Source organism: Cygnus atratus, chromosome 1 (genome assembly GCF_013377495.2).
Source record: "Cygnus atratus isolate AKBS03 ecotype Queensland, Australia chromosome 1, CAtr_DNAZoo_HiC_assembly, whole genome shotgun sequence".
Taxonomy (NCBI): domain Eukaryota; kingdom Metazoa; phylum Chordata; class Aves; order Anseriformes; family Anatidae; genus Cygnus; species Cygnus atratus.
In genome coordinates this window covers 154357777-154370005 of record NC_066362.1, presented here as the reverse complement: position 1 = coordinate 154370005, position 12229 = coordinate 154357777, and the positions used below count along the sequence as shown (strand labels likewise).

Here is a 12229-nt window from a genome sequence, read left to right as displayed (position 1 = left end):
GTACACTTAGTCCTATCCCATTTAATTCGAATACACTAAGGATTCATTGTAAATTTAAATTTAATCGCAATCTTTCATATACTACAGTAACTCAGAGTTAAAGACAGCTTCCTTAAGAATGCAATAAACTGAACTATCGCATACAATTCTATATAATAATTAAACTGGGCTGCCACATCATAGGGTATTTCTGGTTCCTTGAATAGTTTTTTTTCAGCACTAGATTATGTAACCACTCCTTAACAAAAAAAAAAAAAAAAAAAAGAGAAGCATGTTCATTAAATGGTGTCTCTCTCGCCAGTAAAGAAATATAATAAAAAAGTGGAGTTTTTTTATTTTATATTACTGCAGTATTTGAATTCTATTTTGCAAGTATCTGAAACAACCACAAACACGGACAATCGTTCTCCTCCAAAGAACCTGGGAGGGGAAAAAGGAAAAATTTATTCTTCCTTGACAAGTTTTAAACAGCCAAGACCAGAAGATGAACAGATAGTTAGAGCGATTTGTGTCTAGAAGAATTCCATTCACATTTTAAACAAATCATTAAGCTATTCATATCCTTTCCTGGGGAATAAAAAACAACTTGTGTTATGAAAACAGAACAAACATAGGAAAAACAAGCCCTGTTACTTTTTTAAAATCTGAAATGAAAAAAAAAGAATGAAACAGAGAGACAACATCACTCTCATAAGTCAGGAATACTCTATAAACCATATTAACTAAGGAAAAAACCTGTTTCTACTAACTGCTGCCATCTGTGACACAATAGAGAGAATTTAAGCGGATTTACTTGGTAGTTAAATATTTATATATTTATTAAAAAGGGCTTAGACAAAGAGATAGGTATTCTTCTTTGAAGAAATATGTGCTGATAAAATTTAAATAAATAAATAGGTACTTTGGCTAATGCTTTGCATACTCTTAGTCACTGACTCCAAGCCAAATTAAAATCATTAGGACTTCAAAAAGCAAGCTAATCATTCAGGAAAGGTGGAATCTGGTGTTTACTAGCCACATACTTTCTGATCAACTTGCATGTAACCCTTATCATTGTACAATATGACTGAATCGAACCCAGATGCATCCCAAGGCAGTTGTACCAGTGGAACTTGATACAGAAAGCCAGAGAAGCTCGTAGCTACTGAAATCAGATCAGCACACTGATTACAGAGAGCACACAAAGGAGCATGGGACTTTTTTTTTTTAATCAGACTGTGATTTCATTACACACTTTAACATAGATGCTGAGAGACAGGGAGATTTTGGACAAATCATTCAACTTTTCAGTCTGACTGTTTGTCAAGTATACCAAGGATAGCCTCATAATCATCCTGTGGGAGTTAGCTGTCTGTGAAATACTTCAGCAGCGCAAAGTAAAATAAAATAAGCACAGAAATCTTATAAACCCAAAGCAATCATATGTAAACTGGTTCTCCACTGTCTTGCACTGGCAGCCTCTTTACCTCACCTGCGCTGTTCTTGCCTTTGTATTCATATCCTTATGACTTCAAGAGGATTTTTTCAAACTAAAGAGTAACTCCAACAGTGCAAAATTTACAAAGTTGGATGCTGGTGACCATGCAAAAGAGAGTATGCAGGAATATTCTTATTCAGGGGAATTCACTCACCTGCTAGCTTAAGGTGAAACTAATCTTTAATTATGGCTATCCAAATCATCCTTACAGCAGCACTGAGACATTTTATGTTGAAATAGGGCTTAGATGCTATACTATTCTTGAGTAAAATACTCTCATCCACCTAATTCCACTCCATCTAGTGTTTCATTTGAGTTGAACAGACTGGGGCAGTGACTGCTCGTCACAGCTGTGAGATTTGCAGAAGGCAAGACAGTTTTCAACAGCACTTTCTTTGACATGCAGGCACAGAATAACAGAAATAGAGGCACCGAAAACATGGCAGGGAAGGGGCAGAAAACCAGAAAAGAAGCTATTTGAATTTGACTGACCTGCAAAAGCAAACATGAAAAGAGAGTATTAGCCATTTAAATGTGTTGTTTATGATAGCTCTAGCTAGCATAGAAGGACTACTTGCTTATGCCACAAAAATGTTGCTGAACTAAATTTGTATAGGATTTGGCAGCTACAAAATAGTTGTCTGTTTTTTGCCTCCTCTCTATCCTGCCTGTTTATCTACCTTCACTCGACCTCGGTCCACCCCTCAAAAATCAAACTTTGCAGTATTTCCATTATGCTACCTCATAGTTTAAAGTATTAACCATGACCTCTCTGAACAAATTCTGTGCAGGGAGGCAGAGGAGAGAGGGCTTAGTAATTGAGCTCTTGAAGAAATGGTACAATAAAGCTAAAGCAAATACAGACCAATACAACGTATTTCCTAGCCATTGCACATAAATATTTGGCTTAAGTACTATTTTAAGTGAGCTTTACTCACATGTAGAATTCCTCTCTTAGCCAGATCAGATTTGATGCCCAATACATTTCTATGACTGTTTTCATGCTGGCATTTGTTTATCATTCAATAGTGTACGTGTGTGTGCACAACAGAGAAAAACATAAAACGGTGAAAACAAAATCTGAGATCCATTTCACAACAAAAACAGAGGAACAAGACAATGAAGGAGGACAAAACTTCATAAAGCTAATCCAGATTTCTGCACAGACCTAAGCAATGGAACTAGGACAGTACATTTTCTGACTGATGACTCCTGCAACTAACTTACACTGTTATGTTGCACAGGGTTTTGAAAAGCAAGCATTCATTTTGTAAGGGAATTTAAAATCTTCTGCGTAGATTAATATAGGTAAAAAGTGCTTCATTAGCCACAAAAGGAGCATGCACCCTTAAAAATGCTGTAACAAACAGCATGTACTTATGGCTATCCATAGACACAAGAAAGAAAGTTCTAAATCCTGCATTTTCTAACTTTCAGCAACAAAAGCAGACAAACCAAGAGAACAATAGTTATAAAACACTCTGAGAAAAAAAAGTCCAAGGTTGGAAGTGTTCAGCCAAAGAGGAGGGGGGCATGGGAATTTATTTCAATTATTATTGAGGAATGACTAGTATTCCTATTCACGTTCATCTTCACCATAAAGCCAGAGGGAAAATGGGACATTTAAGAGTTGATCATAAATGTTTTTATTTCCTATTCAAAAGGAAAATAATTCAAGCAAATTATCTCCTAGGGAATACATCTGATTTAATTTAGAGTTGGAGAAGGCATCACCAAACAACAAAATTATTATTAAAGTTCAAAACTCCGCTAGGAGTACAACTTTGAACAATGTTTTCCTCAGAGAGCGTACATCAAGATGATCTTCAATAAGATCCTCTTCCTCCTGGGAAGAGAAGAGTATTCAGGAGATGCTTCTGGTTACATCATATTAAAAGAAATATATTTACCCAAGACAATACATAGCTTTGTGGGAAGGAGTCAACAGCCCGTGCCCCAGTTGGCATTAAGTTCAGATGCAAGCATGTTCCGTCTCTTCCGTCTCATAAGGGTTTGTCAAAACAGATCAGAAACATGTACATACTTCTCTGAAGACTCATTTATAAATATCAACCTATCTGAACAGGTTTGTGAACATCGAAGAACATTGAAAAAGCTGCAAACATAACTCCAGAACCATTTAAATTTTTTAAAATTATTATTTTTTGATTTTTTAAAAATTTTATTTTGATTTTTTGGTGCTAGGGCTTTGTTTGACTGTCTTTTGTTTTGCTTTTTTTTTTTAGTTTTCAGATTTAATATAAGGATTCCCCAAGCTCCTTCAGGAAAGTTACAAGTTACTCTACAAGTAAATCCAGAAAAATTTGATGTCAAATAATGTATGTTTCATACATCATGTCAGTTGTATGCTTTTTTTTTCTCTGAACAAAGCAGAGCACACTTGGGTGTTTACCTCTTTGTAATATGAATTATTATTTTCAACCTTTCCAAATATTTCACCTTAGCAGAGTTTCACTTTGCTGTAACAACATTGTCTGCCCTTGGTCTCTGAGATTTGACATGTGCCCCTGTCTCACAGAAAAGGCAATTTCAGACATCTTGTTCAGCAACTAGAAGCAGTGTATTTCTTTAATCTGAAATTATTCTTCAGCTAACACTTAGAGAAAATCTAGCATGTAACACTGGCTGGTAAATTGTTCTACATATGAGTTATCTTTACTTTTCTCACAGAGGCTTAAAATCTACCCTTCTGTTTTTCTTCATCAGATTGCACACCACTGTAAGCTGACTGGAATGTTGCGGGGAAAAAATACCCATTATGTATGTAGTAATGAGTCTTATTCTGCTGATAATCATTTGATATTAAATCCTTCTGTATCTTGTTGGAGGAAAGAAACCTGTTAACCAGTCACTGCAAATATTTTTTGTGCTGTTCAGTCACCTCAAAACATCTGATACACCAGTGCGAGTTCAACCTTTCCCTTAGAGAGAGCGAAGAGACCTCATGCCACTTCTTACCAACAGCTCTACATGCTGACAAAACTCTTCCTTGGTCAATCGGTAATGACTGCTTCCAACACCGTAAAGCCACATTTCTCAACCTGGATTGCGGAATGGCTCAAACATGGCCATGAAGTGATAGAAGATATATTCCTGCTTAAGAAAACCCACTCTCTAATAAAGCTTTTGAGGGTCATAGGAAGTCAGATAAATAACAAAGATATTGTAGTTTTCAAAAGGCTAAGGAATATTGGTGCAGATGACCGGGCATCTCTCCTGGATTTATCAGTTTCTGTTGACAATGAACTTGTGGCTCAGCAGCCATGCACACAGTTTTACCTTATCAGAAATACTCTGCTCAAAGCATCAGCCACCAACATGTCCAGCGCTAATTTGCTTCTAAACAACAATACAGTATTTCTGAGAGAGCAAAAAATCATCCTCTGAAGATGTGTTAGCATTTCTAGTACGCTCTGCATTACATACCGCTGTCTTTAAAGAAAGATGATCTGACTGTCCTGTCTTTATACTGATGGAAATACATTCACACGCAAATGCCTGACAGAATGAGAGATCAAGGTTCATCAAACATTGGCTTCACTTCCTGCAGTAATTCAAATCCAGCTCTTCATTTGAATGCTCCCAGCTGAAGTACTGCTTCAGTAATTAGTTGCTTTATTTAAGCAAAAGAAGAATCTTGTTGGGCAGCCCTCTTGAAACTGGGAGCAGCTTTTAACAACTGTCTTAAAGATGACAACATTTTGGAGAGGTGTGGCTTCAAACTGTCAAAGAGAATCAACAATGTTAGTACCTTCTCAAGATCATTGGGTTGTTGACTTGTTTTAGAGACAGCCAGGCCAGGTGTGATATTTACAGCTATCGTAGAAGTACTTTATTTCAGTTGACAACACTTGCTCATACATGGCTCATAACTAAGTATTATATGCAAACTTGGACTAAGCATCAAGATGATACCCTCTTTCAATGGTAAAGATGCATAAATTACTCAGGTTTGAAAATAAGGCGTTCACTGTTGATATTTGCTGAGGTGAATTATTGAATTCCAAGCAAGAACATGGATGGATCTGTTTTTTCCCTTCTGGTTTGCTAAATATCAACCCAGTTTCAGAGGATCTGGGAACTGTGGGAATGGGCTCTGCTCAGACTAAAAACAAAACTGATTATTACTGAAAAATCACTTGCTATCATTCAGCTCTTCCAGAAACTCTGCAAGTCTTGAGTTACCAAATGAAAGGAGAAACCTAATGGTTCCCACGGCCTTTACCCTCCATCAGCTGTACAGATGGGTCCAACATAGTCAATAGCCAAGCAGGTACGTCGATATTATTCACATCCAGGGTCCGGTGGAATTGCCCTCAGAAGTGTCCCTAAAATATTTCACCAGCCCTTACAGTTAAGTGTTGAGACCTTTCCTAAATTATCACATTTGCTCTTTTTGAAAATCTGGACATCCAGACAATTTATCTGCCACCGTACAGAATACATATACACAAACAATGTTTTGGTAGGATACAGGTATTCATTTATCCTAGACCAAGTATTCTTCCCCTATCCCTGTGCAAAGCATCTCAGCTAGCACCATTAACTTCAATCTTCTGCTCCACACCAGTCCCCTTCTATGACTTCTGTGACTATCTTTCATGTTCTTACTGTCACATCTCTTAACTCAGGAGACTTTGGTCCACACCAGCTGGGATTTTTCTTAAGTCGAATTATAAAAAAGTAATAACATTTAGTTCTAATATTCCTTAGTCTGTATTTGAGCCTCTCAAGACAGAGGCTCAGTCAGAAATGAAGTTATGTTAGTGTTTGTTCCTTTTGAATAATGAGAACAGGTGCACAAATGTGAATGTAGCAACTTTACTGTGGATTACTGGATTCAGATCCACAGGCACATTACGGTTACAGTGAAGAATTTGGTACTTAAGTATCTTCAGAGATTTGATTCCTAGTTTTGAAAATTTGGGTTCCATTCAAAACATTGTCATCCATGAAGCTTCCGTGTATTCTTTTAACAGAACGGACTTCAATAGCACAAAAATAACATCCACTAATATTTTATCAGACTCAGGATACTGGGCTAATGTAAGGTTAAAACCCCTTTTGGCTTCTGTGCTACAGAACAAAAAATTTATCAGTTTAATACACTTCCAGATCTCCTACTCTAGAATGCGGAGGGACTGAACAATAGCTCTGAATGCAGCTCTAACTTTTTCTACTTTTCAGAAAGCTTCATGTTTAACCATCTGAGGCTCCAGGAATACCTGTGGTCTTGTCCATTGGCCTGCCTTAGACATTTTGTCCATTTGAGAGTCTATATGTGACAGCAGTTAGCTCTCCACCGAAGGAAGTCCTACATAGACATACTTAGGATGAGAACATCAACACTAATGGTAACACACAGTTTTCACAAAGAACTGTTCTACAGCTGGGACTACAAATTTCTGTATCTCATAACTTACTAATCCCCTAAAGAGAATGTCTAAGATTTACTGTAAAGCATATTCATTTTCCCGTGTTGATACTTAAACAAGTAGCAAAAAAGCCAAGAGAAGAGCCAACAGAGCACAGCATTTATAGCTTTAACTCAGTAATATCAATTTTAGTCTAACACCAGCACCTTTCTACATTCTCCACACGTCCATCTGAAGATGGGCCACTGGAGAACAGTTCACATGAACGTTACCAGTAGGGCAGCTTGGGCTCTTGAACTCTTTCAAGAGCTCTGCTCCTACCTGGGCTGCAGATTCAGACTCCCCCAAGCTTATTCTCTGTTGTCAGCTGCACAGAGTTGTGTCTAGCTGTAGGTGACTCCCCTACCACTATGCAAACTGCCCAGATGCCCCTGCAGTTTCCCCTTTCCCTTCAAGGTGTTTTTGCCTGATTTCAGTGAACTGATTTGCCCTGCTGCAGTTAGATGTCTACAGTGTGTTTTATACACAGTGCCTGATTTATGAGGCTCAGATGTTCCACCACGGTAAATGTAATGTAACGTCAGAAAAATGGGAACAGCTGAATGAGGGAGGTGTACCAGAGAGATGTGGGAAGTAATTTTCCATCGACCAAAAAAAAGAACTCAAGCCTGGCTGTGAAGTACATTGTACTGTTATCCTGAATATTAGTCATTTCAGTATGCAACCACAACAGGTTTTCCCATAAATAAATCAAATCTCTTCCCATGGTTCTCTTCCTCAAAAACTTCCAATTTGAATGAGTTTTTAATTACTAGATCAAGTTCTGCTTGCATAAAGAGTTTCCATTTCAAAGAAGCATTACACTGATATGAAAAATCTCTGTGGAGAAACATCCTTGTCATTGGGAAATGCACAAGTTCTGGCTACTTTAAGACTTTCCTATAGGAAGACCACAGAATGGTATATAGAGCAAACAACTGCATGAGACTCTTGGCAGATGCATTCACTATGTCCCTGAGTGAGCCTCAATTTCTGTATGCCTCTACTTTCCCCCCCATCTCTAAAAATACAGTTTCTAAGAAGTATTTCTCAACCTGAAGAAGGAAGCAGGGAAGAGGGGGAGGAATGGGTGATGGGGATTTTACGAGATCCCACTGGAAGTCTTGGGAGTGGTGCCTCCCAGCTGCCCCAGGCTACTCCTGGCTGGGTTCACTGAGCTGCAGATGCAATTTAGGTAAAAGGCCCTCGCCCTCTAAGGTGAGGAAAGGACAAGGAAGCAGCTGTTGTGGTGGTGGGGAAGCCACGTGGAATGAGGGGCTACTGGAGCAAGCCTGAACTGAGCTTTTGCCAGGATTTGCCTTCATAACAAGAGGCAACTGTGGTACTTCTCCTGTCCTCCCCCTCTACCAGGGAGAAGGATGTCTGCCTATGCCAAATGGCTAAAATTGGATGCTGCAAGCACCTGATGGGAGGAGATACAACTTGGGTTCTCAAACAAATGGGGAAAAACGAGTGAGAAAATGTCCTATGAGACTCTTGAGGAGCACGGGAGAAAAAAAAAAAAAAAAGAAGTTTGAAAACCACTGGATTATAATTTTATGGCAGCATTATTTGATGGCCTGACTTAACAAGTCTTTCCAACTTTGGTTCCAAAGATTGTATGGATACTTCCCTATCTCACCCAGGTGTTTGAAGTTTAATTAATTAATGTTTGTAAAGAGCGTTACAATTTCCAGATGAAAGGTCCCATGCAAGTGCAATGTAGTATTACTCACTGAGGTGATTGGGTTAGAGAGTATCACATTACACAATACAGCTCTTCCCTCAATGATTTTATGCGTTTGAAGTTCTGATAAAATGTATTTATCACTGAGACAGATATAATGGAAATACTCTTAAGGCGTGACCTGGATTATGAAACCAGAGGTATGGTTTTGGGAATGGAACAAACGAGAATTAAAACAACTCCTGAGGCCAGATTTGTCTACAGTTGTATAAAACGTATTCTGTTCTTCCTTTTTTTTCCTATTCCAGTAGGCTTTCTTCTCTTCTAAAATAGAACTGGTTATTACAATGGGTGTGAGCAGACATGCAACAGTTCACGTTCAGTTCCTATTTCCATACTCATCCAACTTGACATTTTCTCATGACTTTCTAAAAATTATTTTCTGTTCTCATTTTTTTTTAATGTTTAAATTAACCCTAACGATGAACATTTTCTTTTTGGAAAGTTCTACTTTAACCAGCAATTAAATCAAATTACATCAAAAGCATGTGGACAATGTCAAACTGAAGACTGTAGTCAATATGCTTAAGGCAAGGATGACAATCAAGGGGATCCAGATGTAGACAGGCTAAAAGAATAGGTTACCAGGAACTTCAGGACACTGAAACAGGTCAGATGAATGTCCTGAAAAGGACGTTCAAAGACCTGAATCTGGAATGCACATACCCCTCAAAGCAATACCAGTAAGTGCCTGGGCAACAGCTCTGCTGAAAAGGAGCTGGGGTCCTGAGAGATGGCAGGCTAAAAAAGAGTCAACCGGTATGCCATGGGTATCAGTGTATTAACACCCTCTTTCCCCTAAAACAAGAAAGATGAGGACAAATTGGTGTGAGTTTGAAACAGGGTCACCAGGGTGGTCAGGGCCCTGGAGCACTTGCCCTGTGAGAAGAGGCTGGCAAAGCAGCATTTGTTCATCCTGGAGAAGAGATGACTTCAGGGGACTGAACAGCAATCTTCCCATACCTACAACAAAGTTACTCAGAAGAAAGAGCCAGGCTCTTTAGTGAGATGTACAGTGGGGAAACAAGAAACATTTGCCATAAACTGAGGGGAGGGTTCGACTGGATATAAGGAAGAAAAGATTTCATGGCAGATAATCAAGCATTGGGGCAGATTGCCCAGACAGGCTGTGGAATCTCCACCTTTTGAGGTTTTCAAGACCCAACTGGATAAGCCCTGAGCAACCTGATCTGAAATTGTACTAGAGACCTCCTGTGGTCCATTCCAATCTGAATGATTCAGTGGGGAGGGAGGGAAATCCTAGTTTATGCTCAGGTTACGTACACTTGTTCAGGAATGGGCTTGGACTTGTGACCAAGTCAAGAAAGCTGAATAGGTCTGCCCAAAATTTATATGACAAATGAGTTCACTCATTGTTTGTCAAAAGACAATATTAATATGTTAATATACCAACTATGACGTTCCATCTTTGTTCTTCTTCACTCATTTTCTATCCAACTTACCAGGACAGCCAGTAACAGAGATTTGGAACAGCTTACAAATGAAGGCATTATTACATCTAGAAGTCTCAGTTAAAGAAGAAACAAACCCAAAAGTTTTAATAACACATGATAATGGAAGAACAATGCACTTCAGTTGGGGCATTTTTACTGCACAAAGTTAATTTTGCGAATTACTAAAACACATAATTTTGAGAGGACAAATTTTAAAATACGCAGCTTTTTTTAGCTGAGTCTGCTGAATTTTCCTGATATTTAAGTAAATTATTATTTTTCCATGAATGCTGTTTTTATTGTTAATGGCACTCATTAATTGTTTGTTCTCTAGAGGAATATTCTTGTTCCTTGTATTTTTAACACACATTTTTCATACTCTTCCAAAATTCTGTTTATTTCCACTAGGAGTTATATGCCTGAGTAAACCAAGTAATTAAAAAGCATAACAAAAGCACACCTGCCACAACTCTGATCATTCTAAATATGCTGTAATATTTCTGATTTGTTTGGAAGCAGAATCAATAACTCTGAATAAGGATGTCAAGAAAACCAGCTTGTTAATGGGTCAACATGCCAGTTTCCTTCTTTTTTCTGCCTAATGCTTCTCACTCTCCTCTCACCCCTAAAACTACAGAAATCTGTAAGAAGATCAAAACAAAGCAATGTAAAAAAATGAAAAATATTTAAGTTACTAATGACTGTGGATTCTTAAGGTATATTTTCATGAAATCTCTTCTTTAATATACTCTAAAGAGATCAAAGCCATTCCATGAAGACTGTATTAGACAATGTATGAACATAAATGGACTTTTAAGAAAGTAGGAATCTTTAATAGTGGCTAAACTGAAAAACATAAGGTCAAAAATAAGATACTGGCTCTAAAAATTCAACAGAGTAGTTATACCATTGGCAATAATACCAAACAGTTTGGGGAGAAGAGTGATTTACAATTTTAATGCCTAATCCAAATGATTTTAGCAAAAACAGTACATAAGAAAATCTAGTTTTCATTTCAACTGCATGATTTTAAAGGTAATACTAAGAAAACATCTTCATGGAAAGAGTATTCTGTGCATAACATGTTAATTGTAGTTAATGAACCAAAACCCACAGAAATCCCTTTGGACAGCTAACAAACACACACAGCCATTAATTAGGTCACAGTTGTTTCCTCACAAGTCTTTTGTTCACTTTAGTTGTAGAGAACACCAACATATCCATTAGACTTGTGGGGAGGTATTCACCAGTGAAGAAAATATTTATTTATTATACCTTAAATGCTTGCAATTATACAACTTATTATGGCAGTTCTGCTGGTTTCTCTCTTTGTACGTAAACTATGATCACTCAGTTCACAATCTGCTCTATTCTATTCTTCAGAATACCACTCACCTCAGTAGATCCAATTGTTTCATTTCGCATACTTTGGGCAACCATTGTACCTCAATCACAGATTTTAAAATGTTTTGGGCATCCAATTAGAAAAAAAAAGTCACTGAAAGAATTAACAAGCTTCATTTTAACATAACAAAAGCTTCATAAATATTTTAGGGTTACCATTGAGAGGATAAGGGTAACTTCTGCTTGAAGCACAGCTAAATTTGAGTTGCACTCATGAACATGCTTTGCCCACTATGTCAGTCACTTCATTAACTGACTCTGAAGAAAATGTTTCCAATGGGCTCCTGTTCCTGCTGCAGAAAATTCAAAAATGCAGACTGCACATCATTTCAAGGACATAAACCAGCCTGATTTCCTGAGAGCCTATGAAAGACCATTGCCTTTATGAAAATAATCAGCAAGAATTTTTTATTTTCTATGTGTGCACAATACATTATGGGGCAGGCTTGATGGCAGAGAGAGGGTTTCACAGTGGCAGAGTATCACTGCTCTGTTGGGAACAAAGATGGCAGAGGCTGCTGGATTGGTAGTGCTTCATCTTTTCTGTTTGAACCTTGCTTTAGAAAGCTGGCCATGTTCATTACCTCACCAGTCTAGTTCCACTTCTTCCACCACCACCCTTGCCCCAGGGCAGCTGCTGCCTCCTTACCACCACGTCTCCTGCCCCAGAACCTCTACCACTTCCTTCTCACACATCCCACACCACTAACTA

The 12229-nt window shown here is 38.1% G+C and overlaps 1 protein-coding gene across 4 annotated transcripts in view; it reads right to left on the bottom strand.

Moving 5' to 3' along the window:
• The window catches only part of ABCC4 (ATP binding cassette subfamily C member 4), a 153014-nt gene that overhangs the window by 11802 nt on the left and 128983 nt on the right, over positions 1–12229 (bottom strand). The gene's annotated exons all lie outside the window — the stretch shown is intronic.